Source organism: Manduca sexta, unplaced genomic scaffold (genome assembly GCF_014839805.1).
Source record: "Manduca sexta isolate Smith_Timp_Sample1 unplaced genomic scaffold, JHU_Msex_v1.0 HiC_scaffold_1251, whole genome shotgun sequence".
In the NCBI taxonomy this organism is placed as follows: Eukaryota; Metazoa; Arthropoda; class Insecta; order Lepidoptera; family Sphingidae; genus Manduca; species Manduca sexta.
This window is the reverse complement of record NW_023592098.1, coordinates 1-19,250: the sequence shown is the minus strand read 5'-3', so window position 1 is coordinate 19,250 and position 19,250 is coordinate 1. Positions and strand designations below refer to the sequence as shown.

Below are 19,250 nucleotides of genomic sequence, written 5' to 3'. Positions count from 1 at the left end.
TCTCCATAAATATGATTTTATTTAATGAGAAATAAAATGGACTCTATGTATCGATGCTATTTACTATGAAAGATATTTTTACATCCATTTTATACTGACAATTTCTGTATAAAGCTACCTAAGTGTAAGACAAATAAGTTCCGCAGCGCGCAGTTTCTAATATTTTCTTTTGTGCCAGTGGCTTTTCGTAGTTTGCGCAGATGCCAGACGTCTCGAACTGTGCCAATATTTGCCGCTAGTCTATTAGCAATCAATGTGCCTCATTAAAACACAACGTTCGCGAAATTAAGTTAGTTTTAATGAGAACGTTGCTTTGATATAATTTAACTTTTAAGTTTGTTTAAGAAATAATATTATGAAAATGCGTTGTAGAGTTATTTATGAACACGAGTATTGAATTTATTGAAGTTTGAACTGCTATTTAAGACAAGGGTGCATCTTGGGTTATAAGCTGTATATTTTATTTAGGTAAATTATCAGGCAGTCGTTAGCCGCCTACGTCATTTTAATACCAACTATTTATTTGTATTAGCGAAATTTACTAATTTGTTATAGAAATCAGTAGATATAAATAAATTTAAAGCTAATCGAACAGTTATTGTCAGTTCAATTAACACGAAAGACAGACTTGTCTATTTTGATATAAATCTTATAATACATTTGGAGATAAAACTCAGTGAGCACGATGCAGCTGCGAAAACATCCAATTTATGGCGGCAACAATATGTAACAAAATACTAACAAAACTTATGCGCACTAATAGTTCTAACGAAATCCATCCTTTTACTGCAGCTGTACAAGTATTCCTTTTTTGAATCAGTTTTTTATTTGAAAAAACTCAATTCTATTCTAAGTGTCAGTTTCTGTAATCACTATGAAAGGAGGTTTTATGCTTCGCCATAACTTTCGTGCAAAATTGATTTTTAATTCTTGGGAATAGCTCTTATAATATAAATCGGAGGTTGTGCGTACTAAAGTAATCATTATTGCGACAATTTCAAATCGCACTTTTGCGTCACAATGGGAACGCTCGTTATTTTCGTCGCACAATCGATTTGCCGGTACGCTCCGATTTATCGCACCGAGTAGTTTTGTAAAGTTGAGTAATTGATTGTGCGCAGCATAAAAAGTGAATTCGTTCTCCGTACCCGATAACCGATAATTATTGTTTTCCTTTTTCATTTTATACAAGTGGTACATTACGTTAGAAATGCAAATAAATTGGCTTTAAATTGTTTTGTGTTGCAATTTGACATGCGTATTATTACCAACCCAAACAATAAATGCGTGTTTGGTAATATTTTAATAAGCATTCCAACGGTTTCAGAACGAATTGCATTTTTTTGCGCTACATCAACCTTTTTCGTAGCCAACAAACTGGCCGCATTCTTTTGCGAATAAAAATAATTTAGAAAAACATGGCGCGCACAAAATCATCCAGTTCGTATTTCAAAGCTTGACGAATCGGAATCGATTGCTTTTGGAGCTTGTAGAAAACGGCGTGAACATTTTGTGAACGTACCAAAACTGGGGTGCGTTTTGTATAGCGCTTTGAGAAACCTGGAACCTCTTTCGTGTTCGTGAGATCGTGTAATCACGTGTCCAAATCATTCTGAATTTTAAACGATCCATTGTTGGCGGATTGAAGGAGATTATATTCTTATTTCTATTACGTAACGATAATATTTTTAATATTTCCCCGTTTTGTTGCCTGACATTGGTTATCGTCGATTGTTCTTTATATATTAAATCGATATCGACTCGATTAAATAAGAAACATTACAATAATAATATTGTTACTGTATAAATTCTAAAACAATAAATTGCCATGAAACTGGAATATTGAAGTTTCTTCAGCATGACTGTAATCTTCAAACTAGTTCACGTTTTGAAGGTTACAATTGATTGTATTGTATGAAACGAAATCATGCCAAATTATAATGAAACCATTGGAATGAAACAATTATTTCCTTCAAACTACTTAATAAGTAACTATTAAACTTCGGTGTTTTAACTTCCGAATAGACGCTAGAAATAATGTACATGTACACTTACACGAGTAAGAAAGGGTAAGCAGAAATTCATCCGCTATTATGCCGTCAAATCAGATTGTACTATTGCTTCAGCGAATTCACATTCTGCTTCTAGGCGTTTATATAATTACTAGAATTAATAACAGAACAGTTAAATTTGTAATCATTTTGTAAACTGCACCGGTTATTCGTTTGTTTCCAAATACGTAGTTTGAAGTCGTTAAAATTTATTGATATATTCGTCGATGTTTGCGCGTAGTGTTTGAACACCGATATAGCTTTCCTGTTATGATTGTTATTTATTCTATTTTTAAGGGTATAGAGGTTAGTTGTTAATGCGTGTTGCCTACAGCATATTAAGACTGGGCTGAAAGTGCGTGAGCGCAATTCTTAGGTCGAATACTCAATGTAAGTTGTAAATTTTTATAAATCAAAAAGAAGCATAGCGGATTTTGACCCCATTGCACGTGATAGTAAGTGGAGTGGGGTCCAATAGAATGTGGACTGACGAGAGAAGATTACCCCTTGACAATCGATACAATTATGCCGGCCTCTTGGAACCGGATAAACTATATATGTCAGTTGGGAAGTACAGATTTGAACCTTATGCAATACCATTAAAAAGTCTACTACTACATCACGCCAGTTTATATAACTGTATACTGAATTGACTAATGTGGGTCATCAAATGCAAAATCTGATACTTTTGTAAAAACACCATTAGCTGAAAACAGTTTGGCAAAGCAACCAGTAATACCTTTCTTATGGTGCTGGCTGTACCCAGAGCTTCATTCGCTTGATTTTTGAAGTACTTAAAAACTATGTTTGTTTCAGGTTTCCACCTCAGCGGCGTAGTGCGAGCGCCAGCCGCCGTGCCTCCGTGCTCCGAGCCCGAGAGACTTTACAGGGTCACTGTTTCATTTGACAGGTAATTAGCGAAATAATATATATTGTAATAAGGTACTTTTTAGAAGCCATCATTATTATGAGATGTTAAAGTCAGGCGTAGTTTCGTCCGTCCATTTGAAATAATAGATTACTAATAATTATATCATGGCATAGCATCATACAGAAAATGTTGAACCAAATGAAAAAATCAATAATTTTAAAACATGGAACATGGCAAAAACAAAATTCACCCCTTACATGACTCGTAAACAGCAGAAAAAAATTTAGGTTCATCGGGTTGCGGCCATTGTGCTCCGATGTACCAACAATAGCTTTTGTTAAGAAACTTTGTCGTTCCTATGAAAAGCCACAATCATCTGATTCGGCTCAAGACTTGCGAAGGATATTTCTTTTAAAAGGAAAGTAATTTCACGTCTGGATACACTGATGTATTTACTTTGTGAGATCTGTTTTAAAACGTACAGCCGGTGATGACGGAAAGGTTGTCTATTAAAGATAGCTGAACTATGGTTGATATTATAGTATAACAATTGAACGCGGTTTTGGTGAATGGAATTCTGCTTGAGATAAACGTTATAAAGTGGCCTATATACCTATGACTTAGGGTCCATATAACCCGGTTCCTGTCGGCTTCCCTTTAAATAGAATTTATGTAGACTCTAATGATCATCAGGACGATGCAGAGCGCGTTTCTGCATATTAGTACCAATATGTTGTTTCGAGTTACAGAAAATTTAACCATTCGCCACTGCTATATACCGTGGCTTTCAAGCTTACTCTGTACTAAATTTTATCGATACCGGTTCAGTGGTTTGACCGTGTAAGCGGAACAGACAGACAATTTTATAAAAAATACACTGTTATAGTAAGGATGAGGAGTTTGCACGCACCAATCTCTAACATTATTGCTATTTTGTAAAATCTTTCACTATAGAAACCCGCATTATCCGTGACTGTTGAACAGAGTTTAAATCAATAAGTGAACGTATAAAAGTCGAATTTTGCTAGCAATTTTTGTCATGCCAATCATGGCAAGCCGACTCCTGCAAATAAAGGTTGTTTGAATTGCAGCAAATCACATGGCTATAGAACTATTGAAATATTGCCGCTAGAAAACGCAGTTCTTACGCAAAATATGCTACAAAACTTGCAAAGTCTATATAGCATTATAGATTACTCCTTGTACCTGGAACTTAACAAGGGCGGGGCCGCGATCAAGAGCTAGTTAATATATAACAGGTTCCTACAAGTACTCGTTAAGGATTTGTTGGATAATTATGTCAGTGTTCTTGTGAACACGGATCTCATTAACAGCAGCTATAAGTGGTTCTGCGTTTTCTTAATTGAATTATTATTGATGATATATAAGTGGTTTTCAATCTTGTTTGAGATTATGATAAGTTGATGTAATAAAAGGTGCTATCGTGACGACCATTTCCGCCATCAAGAAACATCGGTAAAAACTTGTGTTTTAATTTGAGGGTCATTGCAGCTGTTACGCAGCATTAAGACTTACATGTGATAGCCCGTGGTTTACCGGGGTCAAAATTTTACGAAGGCAGAGAGTCATCGCATAGCACTACAAATGGATGCCTTCAAATCTGAGCATTGTTTACAAATTAATAAAAAAAGAGAGCAAATGAAGGTTATCTATGGCCATTAATTATAGTTACACCGGCGGGTGTAACTATAATTAATGGACTAAGTAACTATAATTAACCATTATGGAATATGGACCCTTCAACACTGCTGACCACGGATGGAACAGCGGGCCTCAGAGTCACTAACCCTGTAGTAATGTCACGCAGTGTTGTGTACTTTAAAGTTCGGGTAATGTTGCTAACGCAGTTGAATATTGACTTCTAAAATTGACCCTTTTGAATCGATACAATTACATAATCGATATCCTTTATCGAGTATTTTTCCGTCACCAGATGCAAGATAACAGGCGTGACGTGCAGCTGCGAGGCGCGCGACATATTCTGGTGCCAGCATGTTGTCGCGCTGGCGCTCTACCGCATCAGGAATGCAGACTCCGTGCGGCTGCGGGTGCCCATCTCAGGTGAGGATCAGACATCATACTGCAGTACCCATTTATCTGATCCAGGAGACAAGGGCTACGACTTAACTGTGCCTCTAGCATAGCAGAAAAGCGATGATGAAGACATTCAATACTTAGTTAAACGACGCTTTGTTGGGTCAGTCAGTACCTGCCTTTATGTCATACCAATATTGACTCAACGATTTTCTTTATTCATGTCACAAATGTCATTGCCCTAACTTTTACAACCAGCCTGGCTAATATTAATACCTCATAATGTACTTATTAATTTAATATATTCTCTTCCAGAAACCCTTCTACAGATGGACCGCCAGCAGCTGCAGAAATTCGTCCAGTACCTGATCGCAGAGCACCACACGGAGGTGCTGCCAACAGCGCAGCGACTTGCAGACGAGGTGTTACAGGCGCGCTCCGCCATCAACAGGATATGTGGCGCACCCGACCCGACTGCCGGGCCTCCGCCTGACGCACACCATGCTTGGCATCTCGATGAGCAGCAAGTGAGCACCCTGATCATGATCATCATTATCATCATTGTCATAGTCGTCTTTGTTATCGTCGTCGCCGTTATAATCATGATCATCATCTTCGTCATGATCCTCATTATCATAGTCTCGTTTAACCCCCTGATCATCATCATCACCGTCCTCTTCTTCGATTATATCATTGTCATCGTCGTCTTCGTCATTATCAATATCTTCATCATTGTATCCGTCATTATCATAATTGTCACAGTCTATATGGATATACGTCTTCCTGAATATTTTATAAGATCAACTTGTCAGGACCAGTCCAATCATGACTTCTTATTTCCAATTTCACCAAAAGTTGTTTTTCTTTTATAAAATAGGCAAGCTTCACCATCACATATGATGGAACGTGTTAGTAATATTTATTATCTCCGTTACTTATTGTCTAAGAGATGCCTTTACACATAAAATTAAATGCCCTGAAAACGTGGTAGGGGAAGTTAACTCTGGTTTCTTAGTTATAATTTCGTGTATGTTGCAGGTGTGCGAGCAAGTGAGGGCGTATCTACTACAGGGGACCTACTATAACGCTAATAAACAATTAAACTCCTTATTTTCTAAGGTAAGTTTTAAATTTAATATAAATATAGTATGGGATCTGATATAGTTGCAGCAAATCGAGTTAGGTTGAAAATTGTTCCGATTACGAAGATTGTTAAGTCCCCAAGAAGAGTTATATCTCAGACAGTATCGATTCACTAGCTAAGTAAGGTGTAAAAGCAAATTTTTCTTACACATTTTACTGAAATAAAATACGGTTGACATTTTGAAAAATAAACATAACAAATGTTTAACTTTTGGTAGGTCTCTAATATGTGAGAGTCCTCCTGGGTAGGTACCACCGCAATGTCTATTTCTGCCGCTAAGCAGCAGTGTGTAGTCATTCACTATTGTGTTCCGGTTTGAAGGACATTGTAGCCAGTGTAACTACTGGACATAATGAGACTTAACATCTCACGTCTCAAGATGGCGAGCGTATTGGAATACTAAACAATACTTTGTAATGCAAGGTGTTGGATGGTGTTTCTATTGTTTAGGGGCGGTCGCCTCACTTACCATCAGGCGAACGGTAAGCTCGTCTCATCATTCAAAGATATAAAAAAAAAAAAATTGCCACTTCCAGGTTCGTGAAATGCTCAGAGCACAAGACTCGAACGGTCCACGGATGCTGATGCTGATGACGGAACAGTTCCTCTCGGACCCTCGGCTTCTCCTCTGGCGGAACCAGAACACACCCATGACGGAGAAATGTCGCCAACTGTGGGAGCAGCTCGGCGCGCTGTGGGTCAGCATAGTCCTGGACCCTGGCAGTAACAAGAACCACAGGATGCAATGGCGACATTTGTTAGAGTGGTCGGCGGTAGAGGTCTGTCCGACTGAGGATCCGGATTATAGGTCGTTTCCTTTGGTGAGTGTTTGGTAGTTTAGTTTGATTTTTATTATTTTGGAAGGTTGTGGTCCAGCGCTTAAAGAAAAATCTCATTCTAGAAAAAATACTAGGTGAATTCTCTAGGTCCTATAGTACTAGTAATAATTGAATATACCCACCCTACAGTCTAAACTCTACATTATATTCAAATCTGCATTAATAGATACCTTGTGATTTTGTTAGAAGAGATTATTTCTGAAATTACTGAGCCAATTTTGATAACGTTCATCAATGAAGATGAACCGTAGATTGTCCCTAATGGACATCTGAATTCAATATTTATTGGCAAACCACACCCAAATCTAACTCAAACGTATCGAATAGCGGAATACCTTTCTTTCCCATAACTCCATATATTATAATCACATCAAATAATGTAAAAAAACATTTAAAAAATCCAGAATAGTTATAACAGTATCGAAAGCACTTCCTGTAATTAATAAATAAAAGTCTTTATCAATATTGTTTCCGTTCCACTTGTGTTACACAGAATCTATGATAATAAAGTTAACATGAATTTAAGTATTGATTATGGATTCATATCATTTTAGTACGCGAGAGAAAGAGAAAGAACGAGAGATCGCGACAGAGATCACAGAGACCGCGACAGAGAAAGGCATAGAGATAGGGAAGAAAGGGACAGAGAGAGGCTGCGGGAAAGAGAAGAGAGAGACAGGTATATATTACTCCTTTATTATAAATTTAAAACAGTGGGAAACAAACATAGATATCTAAACCTTTTAAAATTACAATGACGCAAGTGAGAAACAACATTAAATTGACTTTATAATCCACATTTGAAAAGTGAAAACTATGGAATATCGATACAAAATGTCGTCATTTTTGTTGCATTCGACATTGTAATTCTAAAAGTGCGTCTTGCTCTCGCGTCTTTTATATTATTTGTATTGAGCTACTATATTTTTGCCATCAGAGAAACTACGTAATTAGTAAAATTCACATTAATCACCATTATAATATGTTGCTTTTAAATGTACAGTCAGATTTGAATTTTAAATTTTCATACTTTGTTGCTGTACATATAGACATAGCTCTAATGAAACTAGATAATATGAGTTTATAACCACCCACTGTACTAAGAGTAATTTCAGCAACATCTTACAATTATCTGCCCTTACTGAACGACTCCAATAACCTGCTAGCCTGATGGCATATTGTCTTAAACTGATGGAACATTCCAGAACTTTGAATTATAATCGACACTGATGACTGAGATGACATTGTAATTGTAATCGTAATGTATGAGTCGTTTTACCATTAAAATTTATCATTGATTATGAGTCAGTATTAAACTGTCTAGCCGAACAGGAATATCGCACAATGTTTCTTGATGACAGAGATAGACAAAGCAGGTGCTGGTGATAGAATATATTTTATATCCGCCCGGATAGCGACCACCTTGTTCACCCGTCATAGTGGCCCACGTATGTCGTCGCGTTCCGGATCAGCCTGTGTATATCCGGTTCCAGCAGGCCGGCATTGTGTCGACTGCCAAGGGATAATCATCTCGTCTCGTCGACGACGTTCTATTGGACCCCACTCCACTTTCCATCAGGTGCAGTAAGGTCACATTGTCGTGCCAATACATAAAAAGCAGGGTACTTCCCTGTCAATAAGACCTTATAATCATTTATACGGAGGGGTGTAGATATGTATCAAATAGCGAAACCTCGGCTACCTAAGTCACTTAAATTAGTAAAATATAACTAACAATAATTATTAAGTTATTTAGTTAATAATTGTATGTGAAATATACATAGCAATATTTTTAATTTGGAAACAAAATTTACGTCACGAAGGTCGACAATGGCATAACGTTGCCAATCGCCAATAACAATAATTGAATCGGTATTTATAGTGTAAAGTAGATCGTTGAATTCCAGGAGAGGCACAGGGAGCGCAGCGGCGCGAGATGCACTCGCACCCGAGAGCTCCGACGAGGAGTCTAGGCCTAACAAGTAAGTATTTATATTTCAACTAACTTTCCCAGATAAAAGTACCACAGTATATTTCCCGGGATAGAAAGTAGTCTATAGCCTTCCCAGGGTCTTAAACTATCTTCATACCAAATTTCATAAAAATCCGTTCAATAGATTTTAAGAAAATCGATAACATACAGACAGACATAAAGGGGACTTTGTTATATAATATGTTTAGATTATCGACTATAAAAAAGATATATTTTAAATGCAGTTTAATGGCGGGGTATAGGTTTTGTTTTTTTTCTTTACTAATGAATTAACAAATTAGTATTTTTTTTTGCAAAATTATAACATAGATTATAGTTAGTTGTGTTTAGCTCATTGGTTGAGGGGGGTCCCTTATTTGATACGTAATTGGTCTCCTCCGTAGGCTTTGTGTTTGATTATCGGGTTGAAAAAGATGACAAGTTTAAATTTTTAATCACTTATAGTTTCACAACTTACAGTGTTTTTCAATAGCCGATCTCAATCTCAATCTTCAATCCGATTTCGAGAATGCCAATCAAAATAACTCATTTATGAGCGTCAAAAAACCTTTGTTCTGATTAGTAAAATTTTGTTATAGATCAAAAAAACGGTTGGGTACGTTTATTGAAAATTGCAATTAGAGGCAAAGGAAAATGTATCTTATTTTTTTTGTATTACAATATCCTTTGTTCCGCAGTTACGAGAGGGAGTACAGGAGAGCCAGTAAGAGATTAAGACTGCACAACCAAAGGACGACGACGCAGTTGACGCCGAGGACTGTTTTCCACAAGTGAGTCATATATTTCCCTGATCCAAATATTTTAATTACTTATTGTACAACTACAACAAACCATTATTCTAAAGTCAATGCAATTACTCTCATTGGTCAATTAACTAGGTCGCCTACAATGGCGAATCTTATTGGTCAATTAACCGATTATCAGTGGCGAAGCGTCCATACAACCCGATTCCTACGGCTTCCCTTTTGGGTTTATTTATATTTGTCTTAATTTGTTTTCTGTTGGCCGCGATATGTTAACTAAGGCAATTTTTTACCTTTACCTTTTGAAAATTCCATCCTTTGTCACTGTTGCCTACTCTTACAAATCTATATAAAAATGAATCCCTATTTCCCTTGGTCACGCCATCACGCGTGAACGGCTGGACCGATTTCACTTTTTTTTTTGTTGTTATTGTCACGAGAAGGTTTTATGGAAGAAAAAATAAAAATTGCACGGAAAATAAGAAAAATTAAGAAAACTTAAAGAAAATATTAATTTTATATAACTGTCAATTGTTTGAAATAACTGTCAGCGGTTGACAGAATGCGCGAAAATTCATATAACGTCTGTCGGGTCAACTAGTTACATAAAAATCCTAAGGGTGTCTAATGTGTATATCCACCACAGAATGCAAGGGAACTTGAGCGCTAACTTGCCCAATAGTTACACTTACCCTTTCCGCAATAAATGGTTAATAATAAGGTATATTGGTAACAGTTATATGTATTCAATTCGATCACTTGATTTCCTCTTACTGACGTCACCATCACCTTCCCCAGAGCATTGGATGCGGTGGACATATCGTGGGAGAACGAGCACCTGAAGAACATCCTGAGCAGCGACGAATACTGCGACCCTGACAAGCCGGGCAAGGCCAGCGGCTCCAGTACCACCACGCTGCAGCCGTACCCCAAGTTCAACGAGCTTGGACAGCCGCTGTGGCATGGTGAGGGAAAACACCCTTATATTATATACCGCTATATTCTTGAACACGGGTTTCTACTTCTGAGAAGGATTAGACTGGTACATCATGATTGTTATGTGCGGTTTGGTAGACCTTCGAAATCATTTGTTACAAACAATATGTAACTTAAAGAATTTAAAAAGTCTTTTGTTTTGAATCTCCATCTTGCGTTCCATTGTCAATGGGAGTAGATAAGCAAAAAGGACCCAACCCACAGTATGGTCGAAAATGAGCCGAGTATGCCAGATTAATTATAGTTTATAAGGTCTATATTTCCATTATTAAAACATCTTAGTTAAAATATGTTTTGAACTTTTATTATCACATATCATATCAATGAGGCAAAAAATTTAAACGTCAATAATGATTTCTTATGTTTACGCGAATGTTAAAAATTGAAATTAAACTAATTTTCGGATTCTATCGCGGTTTTAGTAATTTATTTTCTCCCGACGTTTCGAAGACTTTGCAGCCTTCATGGTCACGGGGGGGACCCCCCGAAAATTAGTGTAATTTCAATGTTAAACGTCAATCTTCACTATCTCCTTTTGCGTATCTTACAACAACTTATACTTATAGTGTGTTTGTTCCAGAGCACTTGCCGGTGGTGGCGCGCGTATCGAGGCGCTGCGAGCGCACGGGCGCGCGCCCGCGCGCGCTGCGCCTCGCCGTCAGCGCCGCCAGGGCCATGCGGCACCGACAGGTGGGTACCGACCACCACCAGCAACTCAACCCTTGTACTCTATATAATAATAATAATATACTGTCCCACTGCTGGGCACGGGCCTCCTCTGCTAATGAGAGGGATTAGGCCTTAGTCCGCCACGCTGGCCTAGTGCGGATTGGTAAACTTCACACACCTTCGAAATCCTATAGAAAACTTCTCAGATGCAGGTTTCCTCACGATGTTTTCCCTTACCGTTAAAGCGAACGATAATTCACAAAGAATACACACATGGTTTTAAATAAGTCAGAGGTGTATGCCCTTGGGATTTGAACCTGCGGACATTCGTCAGCAGTTCGTTCCACAACCAACTAGGCTATCGCCGCTTTATTTATCTTGTACTCTGATGAAAAATATTGTCATAACAATTTAGTTTTAAAGTCTAATTTTATGGGCCATTACTCTGGTACAATTTCTCTAATTGTGTATTCATGGATGATGTGACCACTTTTATAAACTCATAAACTAAACCAATGTACATCATTAGGAGGGTGGCGCAGCAGCGGTGGGAGGAGGTGGGCGCGGGCGAGGCGTCGTCGAGCGGCGAGTCGCTGCGCGCGTGCGCCGGCTCGGAGTCGTGCGCGGGCGCAGGCGGCGCGGGTGCGTGCGGCGAGCGCGTGAAGTTGTCGCTGGTGTGCGCGCACATGGACAGCGGCGCGTGCCTGCCCGGCGCCGCCACCTGCGCGCTCTCGCACTCGCAGCGGTGTATCGGACGCGGTCAGTACACAATATCTTCATTCATTTACTTACTCATTCAACCATTCATTCGTTCAGTCGTTCATTCTTTAATATTTCTACTATAGATTTTAATTAACGTTTTGAACATATCTCATAATTCTTTTGAAACACTAGGACATAATTCTAGTTTTAGATTAGATATATATTTTAGGTAAGTGTATTGAGAACTATAAATCTCAATACCACATTAATTAAATTTATTTCGTATGAAACAGACAGCAGATGTTGGATCGGATGGACGCTGGAGGCGATCTGGTGCGTGTACGAGTGCCTCGCGGACGCGTGCCTCGCGCCGGACGACCAGCGCGCCTCGCCGCGACTCCACACCGCGTACCTCGACGAGGAGCCCAACACTGGACTGCCGCCACGGTAATAACTACTTTAGGATTAATATTGACAGAGTTCTAATTAGACACTAATTTGCGCCTATTCAAATTTAATAGCAATTAAACGGTCCCAAATCTATAGGTATAGGATGGTCCACGCCATGTATAGAATTGTACTATGCAGCTACCACGTATTTTAATAATAAAAAGTGTAAAAAAGATAAAGGATATATATGCTGTCTATAGTTCTTTTATTTATATGCGCATGTGACATAAATAAAAAGAGACAGTCTTTGTCACTCCTACGAAGCGGCCAATTTCTGCATTGTTTTAATGGAATATTATTATTTACCCACAGGTACCAACATGTGCCTGTAGCTGGCAGTAAAACCCTGAAGAGACGTACCTGGCCCTAGCATTAGAAGCTGCCCTGTTAGGACTTGGTGTCCAACGGATGCTGCCCAGCGGACTATATGCGCAGGAGCGGTATTGTAAACAGGTTAGTATGCAAAGAATATGTGCTATTATGAAGGTAGTGTTGTGTACTTAGTACATGCCTATTTTCGAGTAAGGTGTAGAATCTAAAGAATTGTATGTGTACTCATTTATTATAATAACTTATTAGGATTTGTTTTTTAATTTTGCGATGTACTACATTGATGTATGTGCGTGTTCAGGAGGAGCGTCTGATCAGCCAGCTGCAGCGCGTGGAGGGCGAGGCGGCGGGCTCTGTGCGGCCGCGTGGCGCGGGCGCTGCTGCTGGGCGGCCCTGCCTCGCCTCGGCGCCCGCGTGCATCCCCGCGCTGCGCCTGCGCACACCTTCGCCAGATACCTCTTCCTCACGCTGCTGCCCACCGACCCGGACCTCGCCTACCGTGTTGGATTGCGTGCCATGAGGTTATATATTATTATTGTATTATTATTATGTTTTTATATTGTCATAATAAAACTATTTATATTCTTCATAAATTTTATTTTTTTGTGGAAACTTAGCATTTATGTCGAAATTTTTGATATATAACATTTGTATATCGTATATGTACAGACTGCCAATGGTGAAGCGTACGCGTTAGACGGGAGGCGCGGGCGCGGGCGGCGCGGGAGCGGGCGCGGGCGCGTGGCACACGCTGCAGCACGCGGAGCAGCAGCAGGCGGCGCTGGCGAGCGCGTTGCTGGGCGCGGCGCGCGGCTCGGCGGCGCGGCTCCGCGCGGCGCTCGCGGCGGCGCAGCGGCACGCGCGCTCCGCCGCGCAGCTGTTCCGCCTCGCGCAGGACGCGCTGCGACACGCCGCGCCGCCCGACGCGCCGCACCACCACCGCGACCTGCTCGCCGCGGCGTTCGAACTCGGACTGCAGGTACTACAATACTCAATTTACAATCTTATCATTCTCATTGCAGAATATTGAGTTTAAAAAACGTTTCTAATAAAGATAAAGTTGAGTTATTCATGACGTGTTTAACATTACAGGTGTTGCGGATGACGTTGTCATCAGTGAACTGGCGGCGGCGCGAGATGGTCCGCTGGCTGGTGACGTGCGCCACCGAGCTCGGACTAGACGCGCTGCTCTCCATCATGCAGAACTGGTGAGGAATTACATAATACTCACATAAATAGAATAGTTTTGGAATGTATTCATGTTTTTTATTTCGGGACAATATCTCGTTACAGACCACGAGCAGACTCTTTGGTAATAAACGACGACGTCAAGCAAATGAATGGTTATTTGCAGGTATGAGCTATTCACGCCGACGGAGGCGACGGGCCCGGTAGTGGCGGCAGCGCCATGTCGCACGCCACCGCGCTGCGACTCGGCCTCACCTTCGAACAGCAGGAAAGCTAAGCGCCTGCGCACGCACGCTCGCGCTACAGTGCGCCGCCAAGGTACATGTTCCACTCTTAATTCCCGAAAGTCAAATTACTGTGATAAATGATAATCATATCAACATAATATACGTTTTGTGTTGGTTGAATTGAAAGACAATTAAAAATCAATTTAGTGTGACCCTCTACATTATGATATAAATACTATAATATGTAATATAATAGATTTTGTACAAATTAAAATTTTATTTTTGTATTAGTGTCATGCTAAATATTTTGGTCCTTCGAGCCGCAAAATGAAAACATAAATCGTAAAGTATGTGTGTGTGTCCGCGCGCAGGACCTGCCGGGTGCGCGCTGTCGGCGCTGTCGGTGTGCGAGGGCAGCGCGGGCGCGTTCGAGGCGGCGTGCGCGGCGGTGGGCGGCGCGGCGGCGCGCGGCGCGCTGGCCTCGTCGCAGCTGTTCGCCGTGGCGCGCATGGAGCAGCGCGGCCAGCCCGCGCGCCATGCGCCTCGCCACGCTCGCCATGCGCAACCTGCATCTGCACTACAACCAGGTACTACTACCGACCACATCACACACCATGCAACCGACATATCCTTTGCGACTGCTAAATGTAATATTCTACTTCATTACATAAAACATTTTTGTAATCATTTTTAATTTATTTGCTAAAATCTTGAGCTTTTGTCGTGTTTTACATAATCAGTGAACTAGTGGATAGATGCATTGCTGCCAACCCCTTCAGGGATAAAAGGCATAAATCTGTATATGTACATATTAGTATAAAAAAAAATGTTGAACAGCGCCATCTATTAATTGTGTCTATGAAACTCAATAAATAATAATCCTTCCTTTCACAGGACAGTCACCCAGCAATAGCGGATATCCACTGGGCTGTGGCGTTAGCTCACTCACTGGGTCGCGCCGAGCTACAGGCAATGTTGCCATTGTTAGTTAAAACGTCCAGTGCGCGCCTGTTCTGGTAAGTTTGTATTACATTTTCAAGCAATTATATTACTAGCTAGGGTTTACTTTGATTTAAAATTAAAAGAACAGTTAACTGTTTTGAATTCTAAAAAATTGACTATCATAAGAACCCTTCCTGACTGTAACAGATTTTTTTAATTTTGATTTATAAAAACATCTATAACGCATTTTTGCATTTTGCTTATCTTGGGATACAGGTGTTCCTTGCCCCTATCAAATCATGAGACGGAATACAGTCAAGTAGTGTATGGTTGTCTTTGGTTGTATGAACTTCAGTATCCCACTCTATGCGTACAGTCGGACGTGCTGCGGCGGTGCTGCGTGGCGGCGGCGGGGTGCTCGCGCGCGCGGCCCTCCCCGCGCCCGCCCACGCCGCTGCGCCCTCTGCTGGAGGCGGCGCTGCGCGCCTACGCCTCCACCACGCATGCGCGCCTCGCACACATCTCGCCGAGACACTACGCCGACTTCGTCGACTTTCTCGGTATTATCACACTTACTTATTAGAATATTCTAGAATTCAATTTATGTAAAATAAATCCTGTTCTTAATTAATGTAAAAAGCCTGAAATGAAAGAGAGTCCCTCATCTGTCTACACGCTGTCCAGACCCTACTCCACTTACCATCATGTGCATAAGGGTCAATATGCAGTGTTAGTTTAAATATTTTTTCTGTCATATCTCATAGTATTTTTTATATGAACAGGCAAGGCCCGCGACACGTTCGCGTTAGCCCACGACGGGCCGCACCAGTTCGCAGCTCTACTGCAAGAAATCAAACTCAAATACAAAGGCAAGAAGAAACTCATGTTCCTCGTCAAAGAAAGGTTTGGTTGAAATTCGCGACAACTATCTAAAGTATTACATGTATTTATTCTCATTTACACCGCAGTTATAAATCATTCACTAAGGCGTTTATTGTTTACGAATGTATGAAAACATCGTTGGAAAGCTACACAAGATGCTAAATGTAAAAAACCGACTGTATTGGTAAGAACATGTTTTTCGATACATTGTTCGAGTTAAGTTTTCTTTTTCAAAATTGGCGCAATTGAATTGTCGTTTTTGTTTATTTCTTTGGCCTCGATACGTGCAATAAGTAAGCATGTAAATAAAGTTATTCACACAAATTGCGACGTCGCGAGTACAGACGGACGCGCGTACGGTAAAATAATTACCTCATGAATGGTACGTCTCGTGCCGGTCGTGTACCAAACCAGTCTACTCTAAAGTATTATTTTTATTTAAACGGAAAAATATATAACTGACCTCGTAACGTCGTTTTTTATATGTAAGTAATAATGTGTATTGATCTCAATGATTCCATATGTGTACATAGATGTAAGTGATGTAAATATTAAAGTAAGTTTAGTACTGAGAAACTAGACAATTAATGTAAGTAGTTGGGATGCGGGCGTACTGCGGTCATCTAGAACTTTCGGAAGATGGCAGTACGCGCCGCGCCAGTAGACACATAGGTCGCCATTCATATAGCGTCCAATAGCAGTGGAAGATATTAAATGACATAACACCAAAGAAATATTATAAGTCCAGACGTGAGTTAAGCAATGCCATCATTGTTTCAGTATTCTTGAGTATTCAGTATCTTTAGTTGTATGCTGTACGTTAGTTATTGTTTTATTTTATCTTCTGTAAGCCGGTTTATCTGCTGTTTTAAGGACGCGATTCGTACGCATTTAATTAAATAAATTGGGTTCATGGTTTTTTGTTTCCGATATTTTTAATGTGTTTCTGTTTCATGCTAGATCTAGAAAAAATAATAAAAATGACAATTTATTTAATTTTCTGCGTACGCTCAATAGCTTCGTTCAAAATGGAAGTCTCTCATACATTTACTGGCACTAAACACTCAATTTTCAACAACTATTCGAAAATATTATGTTTAAACTTGCGCCGTATGATTCGTTGATTCAGGCACAAAATATCCGTTGATTTGTTTAGGTTAGAACGTAAAATTTTAATATGAAGTGCATTTAAATAGAATATAATAGAGGCGACATTGGCTGGATAGTGTTCAGAGTTAGGTGAATCTGTAATTAGGGATAAAAAAGACTTGCTATGAATGAATTTTGTACTGTTTGTGTGGAAGGGTTGTGCAGATACACAAATTCTTGCCATTATAATACGAGTAAATTTATTCTGAATATGTTAACTGGAATAATAATATTGTATTGTGTTAATAATACCAATACGGATTAAGTTTCATCACTAATATATACCTTTTCTTATGCTGAGAATTGTGAGAATAAGACATTTGAATTTTTGTTAGGCCCTTTTACGTAAGGTATTTTGTAGTTTAAATATTTTGCGTATTTTTGTAAAGTAACAATTGACAATACATTGTAACCCTGTTTCGCTCGTCTCAATTTCATCCATGTTAGATATTATTAACGCAATACAAAATACATAAACTTTTGCCAACCCTCAATTGTGTCAAAAATGTAAAAAATAAATAAAGCAAGACATTGCATCTCATACTCAGTTGGGATAGAATGTAAATATTTATATAAAGATTAGTTAGTGCGACGAGAGTCCGTAGACAAACTACCAACTTCTTCCTTGCCAGAGATTACTAAAGTACTTAGGAAGTCATACGACAGTGCATAGACAAACGGATATACATTTGTATGTTAATATAACACTGCTTTAATGAATACACAGTTAGAAAGCGGAGATGCTTGGGCTGAAATATTTTGTTAAAAAAACAATTGTAATTTGCATTCCGTTAGAAATCATAAGTTATAGATAAACGTATTTATCCATAACTTAAAATAGTTCAGTCTGAACTCAGCCTGTAAACATGTATAGACGATTTTTGTTACATGAATAATGTTTATTTACAAGTACGCCAATACAATGTCGAGCAATAATTTAGCCTTCGGCCGGTCTGTTGTAATTCTGTGTGATTGCTTTTGTGTAAATTTTAGAATATTGGATTCTATAACAATTATTACATATTTATATTATAATCTTATTATATAATCCAGGAATACTGTTTATAATAACAGTATTCGTTCGCAATAATTAATGTACAAGTGTGTTTCAAAATAATTGTAAATGATTAGACTACGACTTGCCAAATTAAACGACAAGCAAATAATATTTGACCTCAAGTGCCTTCAGGCGAGTCCAAATTAATATCAGGCCGGCTCTGATTACTTTTGTTATATTTTTTATTCAGTAACAATATCAGTGGCTATAATTTGTAATTGTGTTGTACGTTAAACGTGGACACCCTTCAGTGCTGGTATTAAGAAGGTGATAATTTCAATATAAATAATTGAAAAATATTATTTTGTTTTCTTTTAACCTTATCGTAAACCAATGAATAAAAATATGAAAACAAAACAACTACTCTCAATTCATAATGATGCTCAAATTATTAGATTACATTCTTATTTGGAATAGTTATATAAGTAAGTACAAGTACAAAAATACATCTGCTTAGATTGAAAATAAACAAACATATCTTTAAATTATTTAATTTACTTTTCAAATGAGCTTAATATCACAGTATTAAAAATAAGAAGAATCAAGTTTTTGCCCGCTGATCCGCCCGCGTAACAAGTTTTTCCAAGATAAAAATCCTTGTTTATATTTTCCCGGAATAAAAAGTTACCTATAGGACTCAGGAGTATTTAGCTTCTTATTAGTGAAGAAATTTTCAAACTTAATTCAGTAGTTCCAGTATTAACCCCTACAAACAAAGTTACAAACCTTTCCTTTCCTCTTTATAATATTAGTATACATAATTAATTTAGTCAAGTGACATCAACTGATTAACATATCTTGTGTAGAAACACTATTAACAGATGGCGCTGAATACAATTTATCTAACAAGATGAATATATATTTCATCTGCTCTATCTCCCGTGAAACGTCAAAAACATCTGATTTTTGTTATTGTTTCCAATAAGGACTCAAATATAGTAAAAAATAGGAAAACGTAGTGC

General features: G+C 38.9%; 1 pseudogene; it reads left to right on the top strand.

Moving 5' to 3' along the window:
• The first annotated feature begins 2,037 nt into the window (after nucleotides 1–2,037).
• On the top strand, nucleotides 2,038–18,244 carry LOC119191247 (annotated as a pseudogene).
• The last annotated feature ends 1,006 nt before the right edge of the window (nucleotides 18,245–19,250 follow it).